Source organism: Tursiops truncatus, chromosome 18 (assembly GCF_011762595.2).
Source record: "Tursiops truncatus isolate mTurTru1 chromosome 18, mTurTru1.mat.Y, whole genome shotgun sequence".
Taxonomy (NCBI): domain Eukaryota; kingdom Metazoa; phylum Chordata; class Mammalia; order Artiodactyla; family Delphinidae; genus Tursiops; species Tursiops truncatus.
Window position 1 is genome coordinate 8,253,822 of NC_047051.1, and position 22,817 is coordinate 8,276,638.

A 22,817-nucleotide genomic window follows, 5' to 3' on the forward strand; every position below is an offset into this window, starting at 1 on the left:
AGCTTCGATTTAATACAGAAGTACAAAATCAATCTCCTTGCTCCGTGACCTTGGGTAAGTTGTTGAACTGGATTTAATCTCCACATAAAATGAAGTTTGGACGGTGTGTGAGGGCACCTTCAGGTTAAAAAAAAAAAAAGCAGAAACAAAACAAAAAAACCCTCTGTCTATAATTCCGAGACTCCACCCTAGGTAGCCTTTTCTGGGCGCCCAGCCCGGGACCCCACCCTTCGCTGCGCCCCTGGAAGGAACTGGCTGCCGCGCGCGCCCCCAGCGCGGGAGGGGCGCGGCGATGGGGGCGGAGCCAGCGACTCCGCAGCCAATCCGGGCGGCGGCGCGTCCCGGGGGCCGCGGCTCGCCCGGCGCGCAGGGGGCGGGGCTCCGCTTGACAGTGGCGGTCGCCGGGCAGCTGAGCCGGGGCGCAGCGAGCACAGCGCGGAGCAGGGAGCTCGAGCGGCGCAGGCGGCGGCGGCGGCGGCGGGTCCCAGCCCGCTCCGGCTCTTGGCGCAGCGGAGTAGCCTCCCGCGGCGGCGGCGGCGGCGGCGGCGGCGGCGGCAGCGGCGGCGTTCGGGCGATGCTGCGGGTCTCCTTGGGTGTCGGTGTCCTGACCTCTTCCTAAAGGTACTCGGCTGGGCTCGCCCCGTCGCCTCGGGCGTCGCAGCGCCGGGAAGTGGCTTTGCAAAGCCCTGGGCTACAGCGGGCGGGCGGTGGGCTGGGGCGCGGGCTGGGCGGGACTGGGCGGGGCTGCGCTGTCTGGGCCGCTTTCCCTGCGAGGAAGAGGGTGGCGGCTGAGGGAAGCGGGCTGGAGGAGGAGGGCTGTCTCCGGGCAGCAGCTGGTGGCTTTGCCATCCTCCATCCTCCTGCCCCCATGTGGTTTGAAAGAGGTTTTGTTCCAGGAGAAAGTTTGATGCTGAGACGAGAGGAGCCGGACTCGGGGGTCCCTGAGGCGCGCCCCATTAGAGAGAGACAGGTCACCCTGGCCAGGGACGCCCGTGACCTGAATGTAGGCATGCAGGAACGCAGGCCACTTTTTGGCCCGAGCAGCATTCCAGACGCAGGCTCTTCCCTGAGGACATTCCTCTGCGGGAATCCCCCTGGGGGAGGGGACTTTCCGGAGACTGGGCACTCAGAGCGGCCGTACTGTGGCTTTTGCCGTAGGTAGTTGTCTCCCTTACCTTCTAATTAAAGGTCCCTAAACAATGTGTCCAAGGTACCGATGATTCTTCTGTCAAATCTTGAATATTTTCTTGATGCTACATGTTTTCCCAGAGTGCTGGGGTGGAGCACGTGAAAGAGAGTAGCAGTTGTGGCCCAGCTCTTAGGGTGAGAGGTGGGAAGAAAGAATACAGGACCCACGTACCAACTTGAAGATGGGAGAAAGTTTTGACCTTCAAAAAAAGATGGATTAGGTGTGGATGATTTGCTTTACAAAACTTCCTCGAATGCAGAGAGATAAAGTTAGTGTTGAGTTTCACACATGATTGTAGAAACACATCTGTCATAAAGTAGCTCAGAGTAGAGGTGGACATGTGGATGTCCTATAGACTTGAAATGAGCAGATCTCAACGAGTGAGTGTTGAATTCTGTTTAATTCTAATCAGTCTGATACCTTTCTGATCACATGTGTGGATTCTCACAGGTACTTTCTTTTTTTGTATAAAAATTTGTTTATTTTATTTATTTTTATTTTTGGCTGCATTGGGTCTTAGTTGCTGCGCGCGGGCTTTCGCTAGTTGTGGCGAGTGGGGGCTACTCTTCGTTGCAGTGCGCGGGCTTCTCGTTGCGGTGGCTTCTCTTGTCGTGGAGCACGGGCTCTAGGCGCGCAGGCTTCAGTAGTTGTGGCACTCGGGCTCAGTAGTTGTGGCTCGCGGGCTCTAGAGTGCAGGCTCAGTAGTTGTGACACACGGGCTTAGTTGCTCCGCGGCATGTGGGATCTTCCCAGACCAGGGCTCAAACCCGTGTCCCCTGCATTGGCAGGCGGATTCTTAACCATTGCACCACCAGGGAAGCCCAGGGTACTTTATTTCTTATCAAAAATATTCATACCATAAGACAACTTGATAATGCCAACTTTTGTACCCTGGAGACACCCTTAGCCAAGGACATCAACCCCTTGCTCAGGTCCATGTGATTTATCCCCATGCCAGGTCCCATCACTTCTGTGAGAACATTTACATATTAAAGGGAAGGAAACCTCCTTGGCCAATGGTGACACAGTACATCGAGCACATACTACGTACCAGATATAGTACTAAGTATTTTATATATAACTTTAATTCTCACAGTCACCCTGACGAGTTATTACTACTTCCCCTATTTTAAGGTTTAAAGAGTTTTGCAATTTTCCCAAGATTACTTGTCAAATGATAGTGGTGGGATTTGACCCTGGATGTGTGTGACTCCCTGCCCATGCTCTTTTCCACTATCCTATGCTGTCTCCCAGCCCCTCTTGAGAGAGCGTTGCCCATGTTATGATATAGCAGGAAATCCAGATATGGCAACATGTACTGCATCTCCCAGCCTCCTAGATCAGACTCCTTCGTAGAGTATCTTCTCCCTCTGGGAACCCACCACTGTGTGCCTGTGCCCCGCAGGTATTCCCTCCACCCAAGGGTGACATCTGGGACTCCGTAGACTCTTCCCGCCACACCCGCAATCCCCAGGATGGAAATCAGATGGAAATCTCCAGACATACAAACTCCTTGCCCTTCCAGATAACTTGGTTCCAAGTGTTTCCATCACTGGCACTTAAGGAGCAGTCTGTCCCCTCTCAGCCGTTCAAGTCTATTTTAAGTGTGCACGTATGAGTGCCCCCCACCAGCTGGCAGCAGCATATCCCCTGCAGCGCTCACACTGGCACACTCATCCTCCTGTACCAGCTGTCAGAGAATTCCTGACACAGCCCTGTCTACTTGCAACGAAAGACTGAAACAAGGTCACTGGGGAAGGTGGTGTGAGTCCAGAGAATCCCTGGATTCTCCTCTACTGACCAGAAAGGAAATTCACTGAGGACCCTAGGAGCAGGAAGCAGGCCTTCTCCAGAGTGCAAAATGCCATTTGTGTGGTGTAGCCTGTTGTCAGCACTGTTGAAGATACGTATTCACCATATAGAAATGCTTTTGCCAGTTATACTGGTGATGGATGTGGCCACACACCTATTTCTGATTTGATTACTCACTTTTACACTGAGGCAGTTGTCACTTGGCTGAAGGGTATGGAAACCTTGTGTCACAGTTGTGACAGTAAGCTTGAAGCTGTGCCTAAAAAAATTTATTATTATAATCTACAACCACTGTTTTATCATTTCTCTTCCCAAGCGGGGTGTGTATGTGTGTGTACTCTCTCCCTTTGTATAGTCTTCAACTCTCTCTGGTTGCAAAATGATGCAGTACTAAGGCTAAAAAGAAAGAAATGCCTTTTGGAGCTGTGACCATGTGCTGCCTGGAGGCATATCCCCGTAGTTGGCATTTTACTCACGTTAATCTAGTGCTAAGCATCGCAAGGTCCCGTGTGCATGCTTTGGGATTTCACATGGGCTCTCCTGTCTAATTATTTTACTCCACCCCTGCAGCGTGGTGAGGTTTTAGTTTAGAAGACAGCCCTGGCACCTCCCCTCTGATATCTCTAAATGGCCAAGAACTGGAGCAGCGCTAATTAAAGTTGGGAAAGTAGAACATGAGGTTTACTCATTGTCACTCTTGCACCAGAATGGAAAATGTCCCCAAAACATACAAAAACTATACCAAATTATTGACATGGTGCAGTTTGCCTGAAGTTGGGTGCATGCAAATGCCTTACTAAGCTAAAAGTGTCCAGTATCAACAAACTTCCACTCTGCATTCTATTCTAGTTTTAAAACTTCTCATTAACTAGCAATCCATCTTTATTTCTGTATTTCATCAGATTGAAAATGTCAGCTGTAAGACATAGCATGATTTTTGTTATACAGGAAGAAAGAGAAAATACTGCCGATTATATTACGACATGCCACTTTACCAGTGGTCTTCCATGACACTGCATGCATCTGTCACGCTAGCGTCTCATTGCTTTCAAGATTCCTTCATCTCTTCCATGGGTTTTGGTACTTTTTCCTGCTGGTACCTTCAGTAGCATTGCTTATGGTATGATAGGCCATCGGCTTGTATGTCTCACTTACAAACTGTAACAGATTCCTCTTTTGTGTTTTTCTTCAGTCTGGTAAAGCATTTGGATTTTGCTTTGCAAGGTAATGTGGAAATGCCAAACAAAGACAAATGTTTCCTCTAGTAATGTAACGTTCAGGCCCCACTGCTCTGTTTGTTTGCCTTGGTGCACACACAGTAACATCTTTAAGTGCCAAATCATAGTGTAACCTTTTTGAAAACCATTTAAATGGCAGTTTACCAGAACACGTGCAGTGCTAAGGATGCCCCTAACTTAGTGGAAGTGATGACAAAATGAATAGCGATGACCAAGTTTATGCAAATGCAGGGAAATGACAATTGTGCGGTGACTGCTGCCAACTTGTCAGCCGTTTTAAGACACCATCAGTATTAAGACACATCCTGATTTCAGAGATATTAAAGTGTGAGGAAAAAATGAACCTTATCAATGAAATATGTTAATCTGTGCCCACTCAGTTTTGTGAACTCTAACCTGCCTACCACCTTGCATGTATTCATTCATTCATAGAGTCATTCATTTTGTTAAACTCCAAGCTCCAAGAGGGCAAGGGCTTCTTCTGTCTTGTTCTCTGCCGTATGCCAACCACTTAGGATTGTTCTGACACATAGTTAAGCTGCTCAATAAATATCCGTAGAACGAGTGAATGAATATCCCCTTCGGAAGACATGGAGACACGTGAGGCAGCTCACGGCTCTCCTGCCGGTTAGGAAACATATTCTTAAAATGAAGACATTGACAGAAATGCCAAACACAGAGAAAGAATACAGGCCAACATTAAGTCCTTTTTTTCTATTTACAAAGCCCAATACAAAATATTTCATGCCGTTGCAGAACTAGTTTCTGGTAGAAGAAATTCCAGTGTAGCTTTTATTGATCTTTGACCACTGAAGGAATTTATAACAACTTACATCTTGGTTCTTTTGTATGATCCAAAATCATTAATTGCTTGAATTTTATGCTTCATTCATTTTCATGTACTTGTCCTGTTATAGATGTAACACGTACCAGGTGACAGGTAAATACCTTTTCCTTCAGTAGGCTCCTCTGAAACAGAAACTCAGTGCTGGTGACCTTGTCTGGATGTACATCCCCAAGAAAATATATGTCTACTTAAAGGCCGCGCCTTACAGTCTGCTTTTTAACCCCTCAAAGAGGCCGTCTTTATATTTTGACATTTGGCAAAGAAAAAGACAAAGGAAAAAAAGAAAGGGAAAGAAAAGAGAGAGAGAGAAAGGAAAGAAGGAAGGGAGGAAGGAAGGAAGGAAGGAAAGAGAAAACCTTGATGGGCAAGGCAGACCTGCATCTGCCGGTGCCCCTGCTTCCTTATTGCTCCTGGTCAAGCAGAATGCACGTCTAGGCCAGGGCCAGGGAGCTGGATGAAGATGCCAGCAGGAGGGATGGCAGAGAAGTTGACGTAGCAGCAAAATCTCTGGAGCTGTCCTGAGGACTGAAGTGAATTAGCACTGTCCAAATCACCCCAGGTCTATGAACGTAATAGCTGGACTTGCAAAGACACACCCAGATTCCAGTCCAGGGAAATGTGGGACCTTTGAAACACATCTAACAAACCAGTGTCACTCCTGAGTTCCTCAGATTCATTTAGTCTGCTTGTTCGGGGAGAGGATAAGTGCTGTGAGCAGAGGCTGGTTACCCCTCCTCCACAAACAGGTGTGGCAGTGTGGCGTGGCAGTGGAGGCTGTGAAGGGACTTGGCACATAGGCCAGAGCTGGCTCTTTCACACAGGAAAAAATAATAATTAATTAAATCGTTTTGGTTACATACTTAAAGAGCTTACATACAATTTTATTAAGTATTGTTAATATGGGCCAGACAAAAGACAAAAAAAAAAAAGGCTTAACACTTGTTTTTACTGAGCAAAGAAGGTAGAATGAAACAAACAAACAAAACCAAAATAATCTTAGCTGCCAATTCTATGATTCTGTGATTCTCTGGGATGTTTTAGCGGTACCCAGGATTTGTTTTAATCAGGTGTGGTGAGACATGCAGACATGGAAATGACTGTCATAGTGGAAGAATTTTATTATACTCACAGCCTGCTGGAAGCAGGAGCCTTGGTATATCACGCAGTGGGGGTAGAGGGGAGAGGAAAATGTGGACAGGAGTCTTTATTGTGGTTCCACTGGAAGGAACGGAAAAGGCGCAGTAAGCAGGTTTGGGATTAGCTAGTTTGAAGAATTTCAGAGGCTCTGCCACAGTGGGGCTGTTCCCAGTAGGCTGATGCCTGGCCCTGAGGAGACAAGGGCAGGTGGAGAGTGGCCCGAGGTGTGAGAGCCAATAAGTAGGCGGTTTGCATATGGAAAGGCTTGCGGGAAGGCAAGTTGATTATCTCTAGGCATTGGCTTACCCTGGGAGGAGCAGTCCCTCCAGGGTTCTCCAGGCCCCAAGATGTCAAAAGATCAGGATACAGAAAATAAAAGGCATGGTGAGTACAAGGGGATTTTTTAAAATAGTCAGTTAATGAATTAGGCCCAGGTGCAGCCATATGTGCGGAAGCGCCTTGCTGAGGATCTGACACGTGGTACTCATCCAGTAAACATTCATTAAACCTGAGTCCTGGTGCCAGATGGTCCGACCATGCTCACGGTCAGTCTCTGCTGGATGGATACTGTGGTCAGGCGTGCACTGTTCATCTTCAGAAAAAGAAAAAAAATGAGAAACTCTACGCTGCGTAGAGGATCCCCAGAGGAAAGATGAATCACCCAGGACGAAGAGGAGGAAAAACACGGAAGTCTCTAAAGACATAAATGAACCCTTAAGCAAATACATCTTCAGCTCTAAGATCTTAAAATCTATCCGATAATTGAATGTTTGGGGTAACTCCTTATCCACCGTGGATGTGGAATGTCAATAAAAGTCAGGAAGCATGAAAGTTACAGGCAATTTTGTAAAAGGTTGTTTCTCAGAGTAAAATCGGAGTTGGGAAGTGAACTGTGCGCTGCAAATGGTGTGCTCAGGGGTAGGCTTCGAAGGGTGAGTCACTCAAAATAGCACGAAACATACTTTTCTTCTCCACCGCACGTCAGTATTGATCAGACAAGCGGACGATTTACACACGCATGAAAGCACGGTACTGGAGAGGGTTACTGGAAGGCAATTAACAGGACGTGTGGGGAAACAAGTCTAGGCATAGAATGTTTAAAGCCTCCTGTTTAACAGGGCACTGATGAAGGATGGCCACGTGTGGGCTGGGCCTGGGGTTAGACTCAAGGCATTACTCTTAAGGATGGATGGCAGGGGTGCTTGAGGGTGGGCGTGTCTGGACTCCCAGTGAAGTAATTGAGTTGTTCCTCTGTTCAGCCTCGGGACTCTTCTTCACGTGGTTGGTTAATGGTTATAACGTCTTCAAAGTCCTATGACTTTTCCTTCAAATCTTGACCATGCACGTTAAGAGACAATAATGAAAACATAAACAGGAGGGCAATCTAATCATCTAAGAAGGGTAATTCCTTCTCCATGAAAACTCTGCGATCGTCCTCTGCGTACAGGTCCTCCTAGTTTGTGACTTTGCACACATCTCTTTTGTGTTCGCGTAGGAGCTTATCTGTGTTGATGGAAATTGCAGAAATGTTTTCACTGGAACACAGCTGCTCTCCCTTTGTGTTTCCACACTGATGTCATAACTCTTTAATTAAACTAGCAATGGTAGCCTAAACTGGCCAGTGAAAGCATTTCTGCCCGGCTATGTTGCTCAGGATGGTCTTTGGATTTATCCACACCAGTGACGCATTATCTCTTAACCTCACGTACATTTTATAATCCAGGCTTTTATGGCCTCTTCACCTCTGATTTGCTACATGAATTAGGCCCATGTAAAAATGGAGTATTCAGTCAAATGAGATAATATGCAGAAACATTTGAATTGTCCAAGAAATGTAACGAACAATTACATCAACCTGTATCTTGCTTTCAGGTATTTCTCACTCATCAGTGAGTCCTTTGCTTCCTGGAGCTCTTTCTCTGTGTTGATACTTATAAGTGAAATCCCATATGGGAGGGTGAGGGGAGGGCGGCAGCCTTCCTGGAGCTGTTCTAGGTATTTGCATTCTATTTTAACTTTAACCTTTATGAATTTGAATTGCTCTCTTTTGGGGGTGGAGTGGAAAGAGGCATACCGTTGCTTATCTCTTCAGCCCTGGAGCCTTGAAAACTGCCTGCAAATGGCAGGGGCTTAATAACTACTTGCTGAATTTAAAAATATCCTTTGACTGGTTGACACAGGAATTCCCATCCTTCTTTGGCTCAAAGACTTATGAATAAAAGCCTCACCAAATACCTTATAATTTGATAGTTGAATCATCTGGAATAAGGAATCAAGAACATCAAAACTGAAATTTTAACAAATGGAAGACATGATGATAACCTTGTCTTAAATTTAAAAATCTATTACAAATGATCATTATTAAAATTCTCTGATGTTGGATTGAAAGCTAGGCAGATTAAAAATAATAGTATAGAAATTACAGATTTTGATTTAGATTAGTGAACTTAATTTAACACATACAAATAAGCAATGCAGCTTTTGAAGAAAGGATCAATTACTTAATCAAGCTTGCTGGAACAATAGAATAACAGTTTGAAGAGAAAACAGTAAGAAAAAGAATAACTTATATTTTGGTCATAACCAAATATTGTGATAAATTTCCTATAAGCCATAGTGTTATATGTTGGAGAAAAAAAAGAAATACCATAATGATGGATACATGTCATTATAAATTTGTCCAAACCCACAGAATGTACAACACCATGAGTGAACCGTAATGTAAACAATGGACTTTGGGTGATGATGATGTGTCAATGTAGGTTCATCAGTTGTAACAAATGTACCACCTGGTGGAGGATGTTGATAATGACGGAAGCTGTGCGTGTGTGGGGCAGCGGGTATATGGGACATTTCTGTACCTTCCCCTCAATTTTGCTGTGAACCTAAAATTGCTCTAAAAAATAAAGTCTTAATGAAAAAGAAAAAGAGGGGAGGGAAGGGAGGGAGGGAGGGAGGGAGGGAAAGAGAACAAAGTAATGTTTTTATCCTAAGTCTGAAGTCAGTGAAGATTTTTCTGAATATTCTTGTCATCTTACAAAAGAAGATGCATTGGAATACAGAAAACTGATCATCATTTCAATAATGAAATATAATAAGACAATTCTAAAAGGCAGAATGGCAGAATGAGAAAGTACGTAGCTAATGAGAACTTATCTAAAATACCTAAGGGGTTGACATGAATATGGAATGTGTGGCATGATCTCATATTCCAGGGGTTGAGGAGAGGAGCAGACATTTTGGACATTGATGTACAAATGTTAGATCATCACATGATAGGCCCAGAGCATGAAACACACACATTGATTGCCACCATTTAAAGGTGTAGTCAGTCTGTGCTTTGACAAAGATCAAAAGTAATTTGGGAAGTTGGAATCCTATATCCACTGACTGCTTGTTCATTTGTTGCACTCATAAACCAAAAATAACAGTCACCATCCTTGAAACACCACTGGAGAAGATAAATCATAGGGGCTTTATTCAGAAACCACTTGAGACAGAATTACATATCAGGATTTTCTTCTCTTACTTGTTTTTCCAGATGATAGAAACAAATTTGACAAAAGACTGCAGTTTGGACACTTGGAGATGCTAGTAGCACATTAGACAGTGTCTCTACCTTAGTTGTTTCTCTTAAAAACACACTTACCTGAAACAGTAGTTCAGGTTGTGAAACCTGGTCCCAATCCTCATAAAATGTTCACTTCAGCGTTGTTTTCCTTATTTCTCTGGGAAGTGGAGGTGGAAACTCTGTCTCTATGAGTGTTGCATGTGGCTGGAGAATGACCTTTTGGACCATCGAAAGGATCAAAATAGAGGTTGGGAGGCCCCTGGAGCTGTGGCTGCATTATATCTGGTGTGTCTGGGGGATGGAAAGAGCTTTGACTCAGGCTGACCTGGGATTGCCATCCCCTTGTCATGGAATGAGAAGTGCATCAGTGCCAGTTGAAGGTGGCTCTGTGGCTTGTACGGAGCTAAAGGCTCTCCGTCCTCTCCTTATGCCATTTAATCCCCATACAGCCCCCGGGGCAGTTGACCCTGTTACTATCTCTCTTTTACAGATGAGGAAACTGAACAACAAAGAGGTTAGGTATTTTGCCCTGTGTCACCCTGATAGCAAGTGAAGAAGCTGAGAGAAGAACCCAGAGTGTCTGACCCCAGAATTACGCATTTAAGCACCGACATTATGCTCTCATGGGGTGTGCTAAACATCCCTCAAATTTACCTTCCGCCTCTGTAAGATGGGGCCGTTCATCTCTACTGGGCAAGTTTGTTGTGGGTTTGCAAGAGAATATGTATGTATAAAGTATCAGGCACCCTAATGGCCTGATCAGAGTGGTTGGTTGCCTGTTGCTACTGCTGACTTTGTCGCTGTGGAAAATGGCTGAATAACAGTCTCATCAAAGTCCCAGGTATTTTCTTTGTCTCTCAGATTTAGCCCAGTCACGTCCATTGCCATGGCAACCACTCCATCCTAGCCATTCACCATTGCACATCTACAGTAGCTTCTTTACTGACCTCGGTTAAGTCCAGTCTAGAAGCCTCTCTTCTCCACCTGGACCGATCTTGTCTTCCTTACACAGAGTGACTGGATGAGCGGGAAGCAGAAGTGGAAGAGGAAGCACTTTAAAAGGGAGGGGCCAGAGCAGCGCTATTCCCTGTGGGAACCTCCACCCCCTCAGCAAAACACTAGAATTAAATCCACCAAAAATAAAACAGGAGGAAAGTTTTCACTCAACACTCTGGTGCCCAAAACTGGGGAATTATCATCTTGATTTGCTATCCTTTGAGCCCTGGATCAGTTATCTTCTCCTTCCCACACATCCAGTCACTCTGTGTAAGGAAGAAAAGATCGGTCCTGGGGGAGAAGAGAGTGTTCTAGACATGAGGAATGGGGTAGCCAAAATTTGGTTGCCACTAGTACCGCTAGTGTACTCTTGAAGCCATAACTATATAGAAAGAGTACATTTAATTACGAGTTCCATGACCTTAAACATTCTTGTAAATATATTGTAGCCAGTGAAACCTATGTTGTATTCCTCCAGACCTTTCCTTAAGGAGATCCTGGGGCATCCGTAGAAGTTTTTAGAAGTCAGTTGTGAAATTACTTTTTTATTCTCACGGGTTCAATACCATGGGTACATGATACCTCATTAATACATTTTAATGTGTTTAAAATACATTAAATACATTTTAATATTAATGTGTGTTAAAATATGTTTCATTAGGCAAGTAATATATGTTCAACGTGGAAGATTTTAAAGATTTAATTAAGCAAATAGGAGAAAATAAAAACCGTCCATAATCACACCTCCAAAATAGAATCAATTTGCATTTTTGCATGTTTCCTCCCAGATTTCTTTTTTTCATGTATAGCTATATTGTATACAAGATGGAATCATTTAATATACTGTTTTATAAGCTGCTTTTCCACATAGCACAACTTATCCCGAATATCTCTCCACGGCAGTAAACCATTACATAGATTTTTAGACAAAAAGTCATCAAACCTTGGTCCTTGTGTTTCGAGACACTAGAGAAGCCTCCACTTAGCCCCAAGGCTGAGGACTTTGTCCATCTCTATACAAAACACACTCTCTGCCTTGTGGAGTTTTTAAGGCCCCAGGCGGTTTCCCTTGTGAAGCGGGAGGAGAGGTCTGCATCTGGACTCCTAGCTCTGCCCGGTACTCTTGTCATCATGAGCCGCCTACTGTTTATCTACTGAGAGGTCTCAGTGTCATCCTGGTGGCTCTGACACAGAACTGCAAATGAGCTTTTTCTGCCTTGCCTCTTCTGATGGATAAACGTCAGGAGACACACAACACTGCCAACTGGCCTCTTAAAACCAAGACCATCTGCCGTTCAGAATGCTGACATCCTCCCCATCTTATAATTTCCATTTCTATAGCTGGCTCTCAATTGCTGCTTCCCCTGGGAGCCAAGATCCAAAGATAATTAAAACCCACAGATAAGAACCAAACTTCATGATAGTTTAAATCTCCTTCTCGTCCATCTTTCGACTAGAGCTGCTCACAAGTGGACTGATTTGAGTTTCTCCTCCTTTTATTTCCCCTGACTAGCCCCTGATTCAGAGCCTAATGAGCCATGGGGTAGCCAAAATTTGGTTGCCAGACAGACAGGCAAGCAGCCTGTCTTTATGATCCTGCAGTTTGAGCGTATCAGTCTCTGAAACCTCCCATGACTTCACTGTGAAGAGTACTAAGCAAGATATTTCACACCAGTAGAATCAGACGCTTACTGTGCCTTCGTGGTTCTTTATCCAGACGTTTTACCCAGGAACATATAAAGTGCCTTTTGCTACCTAGATTTTCCAAAAGCCTATCAGAGCTCTTGAAATAAGTTCTAAGTAATTGATATTCCTTTTTTTTTAACACTATCTTGATCTCCTCTTTCCTCAGTCTGCCATCTTACCTCCATCCTCCTGCAAAAAAAAAAAAAAATCTCTCTACACACACACATCTGTGTGTATTTATATGTATATTATATACAGACATAATACACACAAATACACATTTTAAAAAATGAATCAGAGTCACCATTCTCTAGCCGCAGATATTTTTATTCTTTTACCTTCTCCACCGAGGAACACGGAGCCTCGAAATCACTGGGCACCCAGTGCGCCCCCGTGCATGTGGCATCCTTTCCTCCCTGGCCAGCGCGGGCAGCTGCTTCAACCGTCTGGTCCTCTCTCCCCCAACTTCAAGCCTCCTGTCAGCACTGTCAGATCTCTTCTCCCCCTTCTTTCCTTCTGGACAATCCCTGACATTTTTGCCCTCTCAGGGAGGACGTATGATGTATCTGAAAGAACAAACTTGGAGACCACGGTATTTTCTGCCACCATCACAGCTGTTAAAGTTTCCTGAAGCAGCACTACCTATTTAACAGATTTTTGGGTTTTGGTCTTTGTTTTTTCTTAAAGGAAGCCATTCCATGCTTTGGCTCTCGTGGCACTCCCGCGGCGAGTTGGTTGTAACTGGAAGAAAGGGTTACGGCCTTCTGGTTACGTCACAGATGCTGAGAAGGGCCATTTTGATTGAGGCACAGCCCAGCACTTAGTTCTGAGATTTCTCCCCATCTTGTGGTATGAGTGGCTTATTCCTCAGCAGTCGTAGTGATTCAGGCCCTGTGGGACCACTCCAGCCTATTTGAATAAGCTGTCGATAACATTAAAAGCCTTCCCAGACACTGACGTTTACCAGCACTTACAGGCCAGTGCAAATGGGATGAGTGGCTTTTGGATGTTTTCGGTTTCTCCTCGGTGTTTGTTAAACTGTTAAGGTATTTATCAGAAATGGCCATTGGACACAAACACGTTCTAGTTTGTGCTTTTAATTGTAATTTTGCTGAAACTGTTGGACTCGATTTCTTGTTGGATCATGTCCTTAGCCCCGGAAAGGAATCCTGGAAGTGTTGAAAAGAAATTCTGTGTGAATTACCCCTATTTAGTAGAAGACCAGTCAGAGCTGGCACAGTCTCCTAAGCTTTCAGCCAAAACTGAGTGTGAGGAATGCCAATTAGGAGACGGGGAGAGGGGCCCAGATCTGTGCCCCCCTCCGCACCGCTCCCCTCCTATCCCACCCGACACAGCGCCCCAGGCTCACCGACCAGCGAGGTGCCAAGCCAGCTGGACCCCAGACTAGAAAACAAGGAACACGATTCAAAGCTATCAAGGGACCTGGGGAGATGGCCATGGCAGGATTGATTTCATTTGCATCCTGGATGAGATTCAGGACGTTGATGACTTCTCCCTAGAAATTTGTGTTTCACACAAATCGTGAATTATGTAGGTATTCTTTCCTTTTATTATTATTATTATTATTTTGGAGTCCATAGCTTCGATCAAGTTCTTAGATCTTAGAGGAACCCATGGCTAAAAAGTGTTTAAGGACCGTGGTTCTAATTTTCCTCTCCCGTTTAAAATAGCCTCCCCTTTGCTGACTCTAAGCTTTATTCAAGTTGTCCTAGAAGGGAAGAAGTTTGAGGTGTTCTAAACCTCTAAGTTCAAAGCTTGAGGTGTTCTAAACCTCCAAGTTCAGCTACTGGGGTTAGGGGGCCGTTTAAACCCAAACCCTCACCTTCCTGAGCACCCAGGGAGTCCAAGAAATCACAGAACCAGAGGGAGGCTGCTCAGAATCGGAGAGAGGCTTAGCAGTGTGTGTGTGGGAGGTGATACTGTCCACTCCCAACGTGGTCTGAGGGCTGTGGGAAGATGCTGGACTGCGTAGCAGAACTGGGCAAAGTGGCTGCCAGTTTGGCTCTGTGAACGAACCTTTATTATTTTGGCTCAAGTGGGCATAAATTCCCACAACTTTGGCTATAGCCCCAAACGGCTGCAAGTCCAAATACACCTGCAGGATTCTAAATTCTAAAATATACCCTACTAAGAGTAATTTAAAAGTATATGGGGGCCTTCCCTGGTGGCACAGTGATTAAGAATCCTCCTAACAATGCAGGGGACACGGGTTCGATCCCTGGGCTGGGAAGATCCCACATGCCACGGAGCAACTAAACCCGCGAGCCACAGCTACTGAGCCTGCGCACTGCCACTACTGAAGCCCACGCGCCTATAGCCCGTGCTCCGCAACAAGAGAAGCCACTGCAATGAGAAGCCTGCGCACGGCAACGAAGAATAGCCCCAGCTCATTGCAACCACAGAAAGCCCGCGCGTAGCAACGAAGACCCAACACAGCCAAGAATAAATAAATAAATTTATAATAAATAAATAAATAAATAAAAGTATATGATCTTTTGGCTCATAAGTATAGTGAGAATTGATTATAGTTATTTTGTTTTCCACTAGGGATATAATTTCCTCATGAGTATTGCTATTGGTCAATATGGAAAGAATGGGTGCTTGAATGACGTATATAAATTAAACAGAGTCTCCTTTTTATGATGACTGATCTGGGACTTCCCTGGTGGTCCAGTGGTTAGGACTTCACCTTCCAATGCAGGGGGTGGAGGACCTTCCTGGTCCGGGAGCTAGGGTCCCATATGCCTTGTGGCTAAAAAACCAAGACAAAACAGAAGCAATATTGTAACAAATTCAATAAAGACTAAAAATGGCCCACATCAAAAAAATCTTTAAAAAAAAAAAGAATGATCTGAAATGACACAAATAAGAATGAAATCAAGTCATAATCAAGTCCTTTTCATATGCAATTAGGTTTTGAGAGTTTAAGGACCATCCTTTATTGTCACACACTGTGATGAATTGACCAAATATACATACAGGAAAAAGAAATAAAGCTATGAATTTTTTATTTTTAAAAGTTTTCAGGCTTCCCTGGTGGCACAGTGGTTAAGAATCCACCTGCCAGTGCAGGGGACACAGGTTCAATCCCTGGTCCGGGAAGATCCCTCATGTCACGGAGCAACTAAGCCTGCGTGCTACAACTACTGAGCCCACACCACAACTACTGAAGCCCACGCACCTAGAGCCCGTGCTCTGCAACAAGAGAAGCCACTGCAATGAGAAGTCCACGCACCACAATGAAGAGTAGTCCCCGCTCTCCGCAGCTAGAGAAAGCCCGTGCACAGCAATGAAGACCCAATGCAGCCAAAAAAAAAAAAAAAAGTTTTCTATTAATGTCTTCATATCAACATTATTATCAGTATTGTAGACAAGGCTCAACCTTATTTTATTTTATTTTATTTTTTATTTTTTTCTGGTACGCGGGCCTCTCACTGTTGTGGCCTCTCCCGTTGTGGAGCACAGGCTCCGGACGCTCAGGCTCAGCGGCCATGGCTCACGGGCCCAGCCGCTCCGCGGCACGCGGGATCCTCCCGGACCGGGGCACGAACCCGTGTCCCCCGCATCGGCAGGCGGACTCTCAACCACTGCGCCACCAGGGAAGCCCTCAACCTTATTTTAAAGGGGAGATTCTAAGTAACTTTTATTTTGCACTATCTGATTGGCTAAATTCCCTCCTGCTAATCATTTTTTTTTTTTTAAGATTTAGTTTTATTTTATTTTTGACTGTGTTGGGTCTTCGTTGCTGTGTGCGGGCTTTCCTAGTTGTGGCGAGCAGGGGCTACTCCATTGAGGTGCAAGGGCTTCTCACTGCGGTGGCTTCTCTTGTAGCAGAGCACAGGCTCTAGGTGCACGGGCTTCAGTAGTTGTGGCACACGGGCTCAGTAGTTGTGGCTCGTGGGCTCTAGAGCTCAGGCTCAGTAGTTGTGGTGCACGGGTTTAGTTGGTCTGCAGCATGTAGGATCTTCCTGGACCAGGGCTCGAACCCGCGTCCCCTGCATTGGCAGGTGGATTCTCAACCACTGCGCCACCAGGGAAGACCCAGGCTTGACAACATTTAGTTCAGGGGAATGATGCTTATTGGTTTTAATTATTCTCAAAATGGATTTGGGTTAAAGAATAGTTTCTTAGTTCATTATTATAACATTGGTAAAATTATAAAATATATCTTGCAATTTAAAACTTTTGAGCTCTTTAGAAACTGCAAGTGTAAAGCCCCTTATCCAGCTTCATGTGAAGTCAGTCTACCAACTGTACCTTGACCCAAAGTTTTGGCGTAATTTATGTTGTACATGTTGTAGTGTAAATAACATGAATCATAAAATAATGCAAATAATAAGGACCTAAGGGAAAATAAAATGGGAGTTTTGAAGAGCTCACATCACTATGCGTGTCAGTGTAACTTTTTAGTAAGTACAGAGAGATCTAAATATATTTAGAGTTGTGTTTCTCCCATATTTAAGTTATTGGCCACACACTAAATGGCTTGATGAATTGGTTTCTGTGTATATATCCCTACAAAAAGAATCTTTTCTAGTACATGCTTAACAATCAAAAAGAGTAATTTTTATTTATTTTCAATTAATTCTTTTGTGGAATGGAGACAGTATCTCCGTATTTCATATACCTCTTCCAATATATATTTATTTCACGATGCTTTTTTCAGCATTGCAAGTGGACACCTTTAGACCGTAGATGTACACATCTACACTTCCAATATATATTTATTTCACGATGCTTTTTTCAGCATTGCAAGTGGACACCTTTAGACCGTAGATGTACACATCTACAGTTTGCTTGCTTTGAACTTCTGTATAGTTGTTCTGGCAGGGGATGTAAATAGCATAATTAGATGCTGTGTAATTAGATGGAAACATATTTCAGTTAGATAGAAAAATCTGGTTACCACAGCAGCTTCTCCTTTTGTCCTAGAGCAGCATTTAATTTTTTTTTCCCTTTTCAGTTCCCGACTAGAGTTGTTTACAGTTTTTTTTTCTTCACAAATGCCGGTCACCTGGAGATACGGCAGTTGATCAACAAAACTGATTACTGTGCAGGTGTAAACCAGAAAGTTTAGGTCCCCAAACCATCCTGGACCAGAAGAAGTATTTCGTTTTCTCCACTAATGAACTTCACAGGATAGTTCTAAACCGTCCCTTTACATCTTAGGTTTGAAAATTAGAGCCTCATCGTAATGCCATTTAGCTGGTCCAGATGGGAGCCTGTGTAATCTAGGTAAGCTACTGAGATGAAGTGAAAACTCAATAGGTCAGAGAAAGAACATGAGTTGTGTGACCGCCCCAGCATCATCATTATTGGTCAGGGAAAGGCACTTAGGCACCGGAGTTCACTTTATCTGCTCTACTGATGGGGGATGATAATTTCATCGCATATGACTTTTGATGAGAATGCCTTAGTGAGATCGGCAGCGAGGGGGAGATGAATCTCAGAGAACGATTTTCGAGTGTGTGTATGTATGTTTAAGTAGCATCCTAGTGATTCTGAAAATCACCTAAGGAAGATGTAATCAGCCAGACCATACTGGCTTATCAACATCCGGCCATGTTTCTGCATTTCTAATTTGATTACCTGGAAACTAGTATCATTAAACTAAAAGACATTGCGCTGTATGTCTTGAGAGAGAGAGAGAAAAAAAAAGACAGATTAATGATACTTCAGGAAATGCTCTGACTCTACCCAGGAAATGAACTCTTCTCACTAATTTTGCATTCCAGCCTAAAACAGCCCTGTCCATGCTCTATAATTAGAAATATAATAAATAGTCAGATCGCGGCACTAGGCAAAATGTCAGATTTATTTTCTTCGCTCCCACATGTACTATATTTGTTTGGTTTAGTGTCTTCTTGGTCAAGGAAGAAATTTTATTTACATATTAGTGTCAGAAAATATAAAAGTGATTCACCAAATTTACCATTTGGGGTATACTCTATTTTTATATAATACTAATTAACCATGTTTTGAAACATAAGGTACAGGAAAAGCTTCCCTGTAGTATTTATATTGTATCTTTTCAGCTCACAGAAGTGTGTTGCATTTTGAACCCATATGACCAGTAAATACCTCTATCCTAAATGTCTGGAAGGAAGGTGCCCAGTGTGATTTTCTGTGCACGAAAATGTGTCTCAAGACACGAACATGAGGATTACAGGGCTTTAGAGTGCTGTAAAGTTAGTTTTCTGTTTAGACCTACATCATGTCGTAAGGTATTTGGAAATTAACTGGTGCAAAATAATATACCGTTTACTAGAAATAATTTTAAAGGCCCATAGCCTTATAATCCCTTCTAAATAATCTTTATTAGGTATGTTCCCACAAGCATACTGTGGCCTGGTACATGAATTTGATATTACAGTGTTGCAGACAACCGCTTTCTCAGACTTTACAATGGATCAAAGACAATCTTTATGCTGATTGATAGGTAATTCTGGAAGAGTGTCGGTTTCCCTGGATCTCAAGGGCCTCACTCTCAGAAGCTGCTCCCATCCTAGGCTCCACTCACCTCCCCACTAGCACCCACCAGGTAGGCCCGGAAATCGTATGATTAGACCAGAGATGTAAGGTGGGTGCTGCTTGTTGCTTGAGGGAGGTGGAGGTGATACAAGAAAATCGCAAGACCACGGAATAGAGGAGATGAACATAAGAGAAACAAGGAACCAACTAAACTATGGAAAATTGAGTACTCAATTGTGTGAAGTTCAAAGTTGTTTTCTTAGAGAACCAATCAAGAGGAAATAGGGTTAACCCTTAAGCAGGGTTGATTTGTTAGACATAAGGAAAGCCAAGCTTCCCTGGTGGGTTTGATATGACGTAGGACCGGAGCTTGGTACCTTTTAGTAATGACTCGTGGTTTTAAGGGCTGCAGCGTATGGGTTGACATTCCTGAGCACCCTAATCATATACTTGACGCTGTGGCAATTTAGAAAAGGCTGTTTGGCATCAGTGGAGAAGCTGTACTTCATCTGAGGTGAAGATGAGTTACCTATATATATAATGGGTGACCTCTTGACAAAAAACTACATGATAAGCAAAAAGTTTGGTCTGTAATCTCCTAGAGGTGTTATGGGGAAGGGAGAGAGAGAAACTAGCTCGTTTGCATGTCGTCCTGCCCAGAAAAACTTTTGCTGATTGAAGCTCTATTTTTTTTTTTAACTGTGGATAGAGCACTTAACATGAGAGCTACCCTTTTAACAAAAGTTTAAGTGTATGGCCCAGTATTGTTGACTATAGGTACAGGGTTATACAGGAGATCTCTAGAACTTATTTATCTTTCTTAACTGAACCTTTATGTCAGTTGACTAGTAACTTCCCATTTCTTTCACCTCCAGCTCCTGGCAACCACCATTCTACTCTTTGATTCTAGGAATTTGACTATTTTAGATATCTCATGTATGTGTAATCATGCAGTATTTATTCTTCTGTGATTGGCTTATTTCATTTAGCATGATGTCCTCAAGGTTCAACCATGTTGTCACATATTGCAGAATTCCTTTCTTTTTTTAAAGGTTAATGGTATTCCACTGTCTGTATCTACTGCATTTTCTTTATTCATTCATCTGTCAAGGGACACTTAGGTTGTTTCCACATTTGGCTATTGTGAGTAGTGATGCAACGAACAAGGGAGTGCTAATATCTCTTCAAGATTCTGATTTCAATTACTTTGGATAAATACCCAGAAATGGCATTGCTGGATCATATGGTAGTTTTACGTTTAATTTTTTAGAAAGCTGCATACTGTTCTCCATAGCAGTTGTACCATTTTGCATTCCTACCAACAGAATGCAAGGGTTCCAATTTCTCCACATTCTTGCCAACACTTGTTGTCTCTTGTTTTGTTTTGTTTTGTTTTTAATATAATAACCATCCTGACAGGCGTAAAGTGATGTCTCACTGTGGTTTTGATCTGCATTTCCCTGATGATTAGTGACATTGAACATTTTTCATATATCTCTTGGCCATCAGTATGTCTTCTTTGGAAACATGCCTGTTTAAGTCTTTAGCCCATTTTTAAAGAGTTGTAGGAGTTCCTAATATATTTTGAAGATTAACTCCTTGTCAGATGTATGGTTTGCAAATATTTTCTCCCATTCCATAAGTTGCCTTTTTATTCTGTTGATTGTTTCCTTTGCTGTGAAGAAGATTTTCGGTTTGATCTTAGGGGAAAAGCTTTCAGTTTTTCACCATTAAGTATAATGTTTCCTGTGGGCTTTTCATAATTAGTCTTTATTATGTTGAAGTACTTTCCTTCTATTTCTAGTTTGTTTAGAATTTTTATCATGAAAAGCTGTTAGATTTTGTCAGAGGCTTTTTCTGTATTTATTGAGGTGATCTATGATTTTTATTCTTTATTCTGGTAATATGGTATCTCACATTAATTGATTTTCATGTACTGCAACATCCTTCCATCCTAAGGATAAATCTCACTTGGTTGTGGTGTACAATCCTTCTGATGTGCTGTTGCCTTCAGTTTGCTAGTATTTTGATGAGGAACTTTGCATCTGTATTCATCAGAGATATTGGCTATAGTTTTCTTTTCTGGTGGTGTCTTTATCTGGTTTTGGTATCGCGTTAATGCTGGCCTCATGAAATGTTTGGAAGTGTTCACTCCTCTTCCATTTTCTGAAAGAGTTTGAGAAGGATTGGCACTAATTCTTCTTTAATTGTTTGGTGTTATTCACCATGAAGCCATGTGTTTCTCTGGTTTTCTCTTTTGGGAGATTTTGATTACTGATTCAATTGCTATACTAATTATAGGTCTGTTCAGACTTTCTATTTCTTCATGATTTAGTCTTGGTAGGCTGTATGTTTCTAGGAATTTATCCATTTCTTCTAGGTTATCCAGTTTGTTGGTGTATAGTTGTTCATAGTGGTCTCTTACGATCCTTTTTATTTCTGTAGTGTCAGTTGTAATGACTCCTCTTTCATTTCTGATTTTATCTGAGTCTTCTTTTTATCTTAGTCTAACTAGGTATTTGTCTATTTTGCTTATCTTTGAAAAAACTAACTGGAAAATTCACAAGTATGTGGAAATTAAACAGCATGCTCTTGAACAACCATTAGGTCAAACAAGAAATCAAAAAAGACATTAGAAGATACCTCAAGGACTTCCCTGGTGGCACAGTGGTTAAGAATCCATCTGCCAATGCAAGGTACATGGGTTCGAGCCCTGGTCCAGGAAGATCCCACATGCTGTGGAGCAACTAAGCCTGTGCACCACAACTACTGAGCCTCCACTCTAGAGCCTGCAAGCCACAACTACTGAGCCCACGTGCCCCAACTACTGAAGCCTGTGTGCTCTAGGGCCCGTGCTCCATAACAAGAGAAGCCACTGTGATGAGAAGCCCGCTCGCCGCAACTAGAGAAAGCCCACGCACAGCAATGAAGACCCAAAACAGCCGTGTCCCCCGCGTCGGCAGGCGGACTCTCAACCACTGCGCCACCAGGGAAGCCCAAGTTGGCTTTTTTTATTGTAACTTTTCTTAACTCTAAAATTAAGAAAATAAGTGTGCCTGCAGTAGCCAGTGTAATTGAAGCAGGTATCTATATCCACGTGATCTGGGGCAGAATGCTTTACCATACCTCTTAGTTTAGGAATGTAGAAAATGTTCACTGTGAAAACTCTCTAAGAGGTATTTGAAGTTACTGATGGGCTGTGCTGTCAGTGACTGCCAGGAGAAAGCAGTGCATCATCCCTCTGTATCAAACCTTTTGGACCATTTGCTATAGAATCATCTTGGTCAGCTCATGTCCGCAGCGGGCTCCCAGACTCACCTACAGTTACTTAGTGTTCACTCATTCTTTGCCAGGGTGCACCATGAAATGATGCTGGGAGTCTGGCTCCTTGTTTGATTCACTCTTTTTCCTTGTCTAAAGCACTTTCCAGTGGGGACAATAACCTCATACACTGAGCTCAGTGTAAACAGGAAATCTGGCAGCAATAACTGGACCAAGGGCTAACTTTGCAAAGCCAAGTTTTAATGAGTAATTTGCAAAATAATTAATCAGGAGGCCACTGTCGCTAGAAAATGGGCTAAGTGCACCCCACACTGACTTGCTGCCTTTCCTGGCTTCCTGAGGTGACGGTCATAAGGAGAAGGTATTTTAAGGCCCATAAAATACCTTTTCCTACAAGTAAGCTTCTCTAAGTAACCTGCTGTTACCAGGATCGAAGGGAGAAGTTGTGAACTCCAGAATCCACTTCTTTAGTCTTAAAAAACTGCAGATCATGAGCTATTAATGACCCATTAATGGATGAGAAAATCAATTTAGTGGTTCAAAAACAACCATTAAAAAAAAATTAAG

The 22,817-nt window shown here is 43.4% G+C and overlaps 1 protein-coding gene across 2 annotated transcripts in view; it reads left to right on the forward strand.

Moving 5' to 3' along the window:
• Positions 1–389: 389 nt before the first annotated feature.
• Positions 390–22,817, forward strand: part of FRY (FRY microtubule binding protein) — a 424,933-nt gene continuing 402,505 nt past the window's right edge. For both annotated transcript variants that reach the window (XM_073795022.1, XM_033843712.2), the window contains exon 1: positions 390–621. The gene's annotated coding sequence lies outside the window, so the exon portion shown is untranslated. The remainder of the gene's footprint in view (positions 622–22,817) is intronic.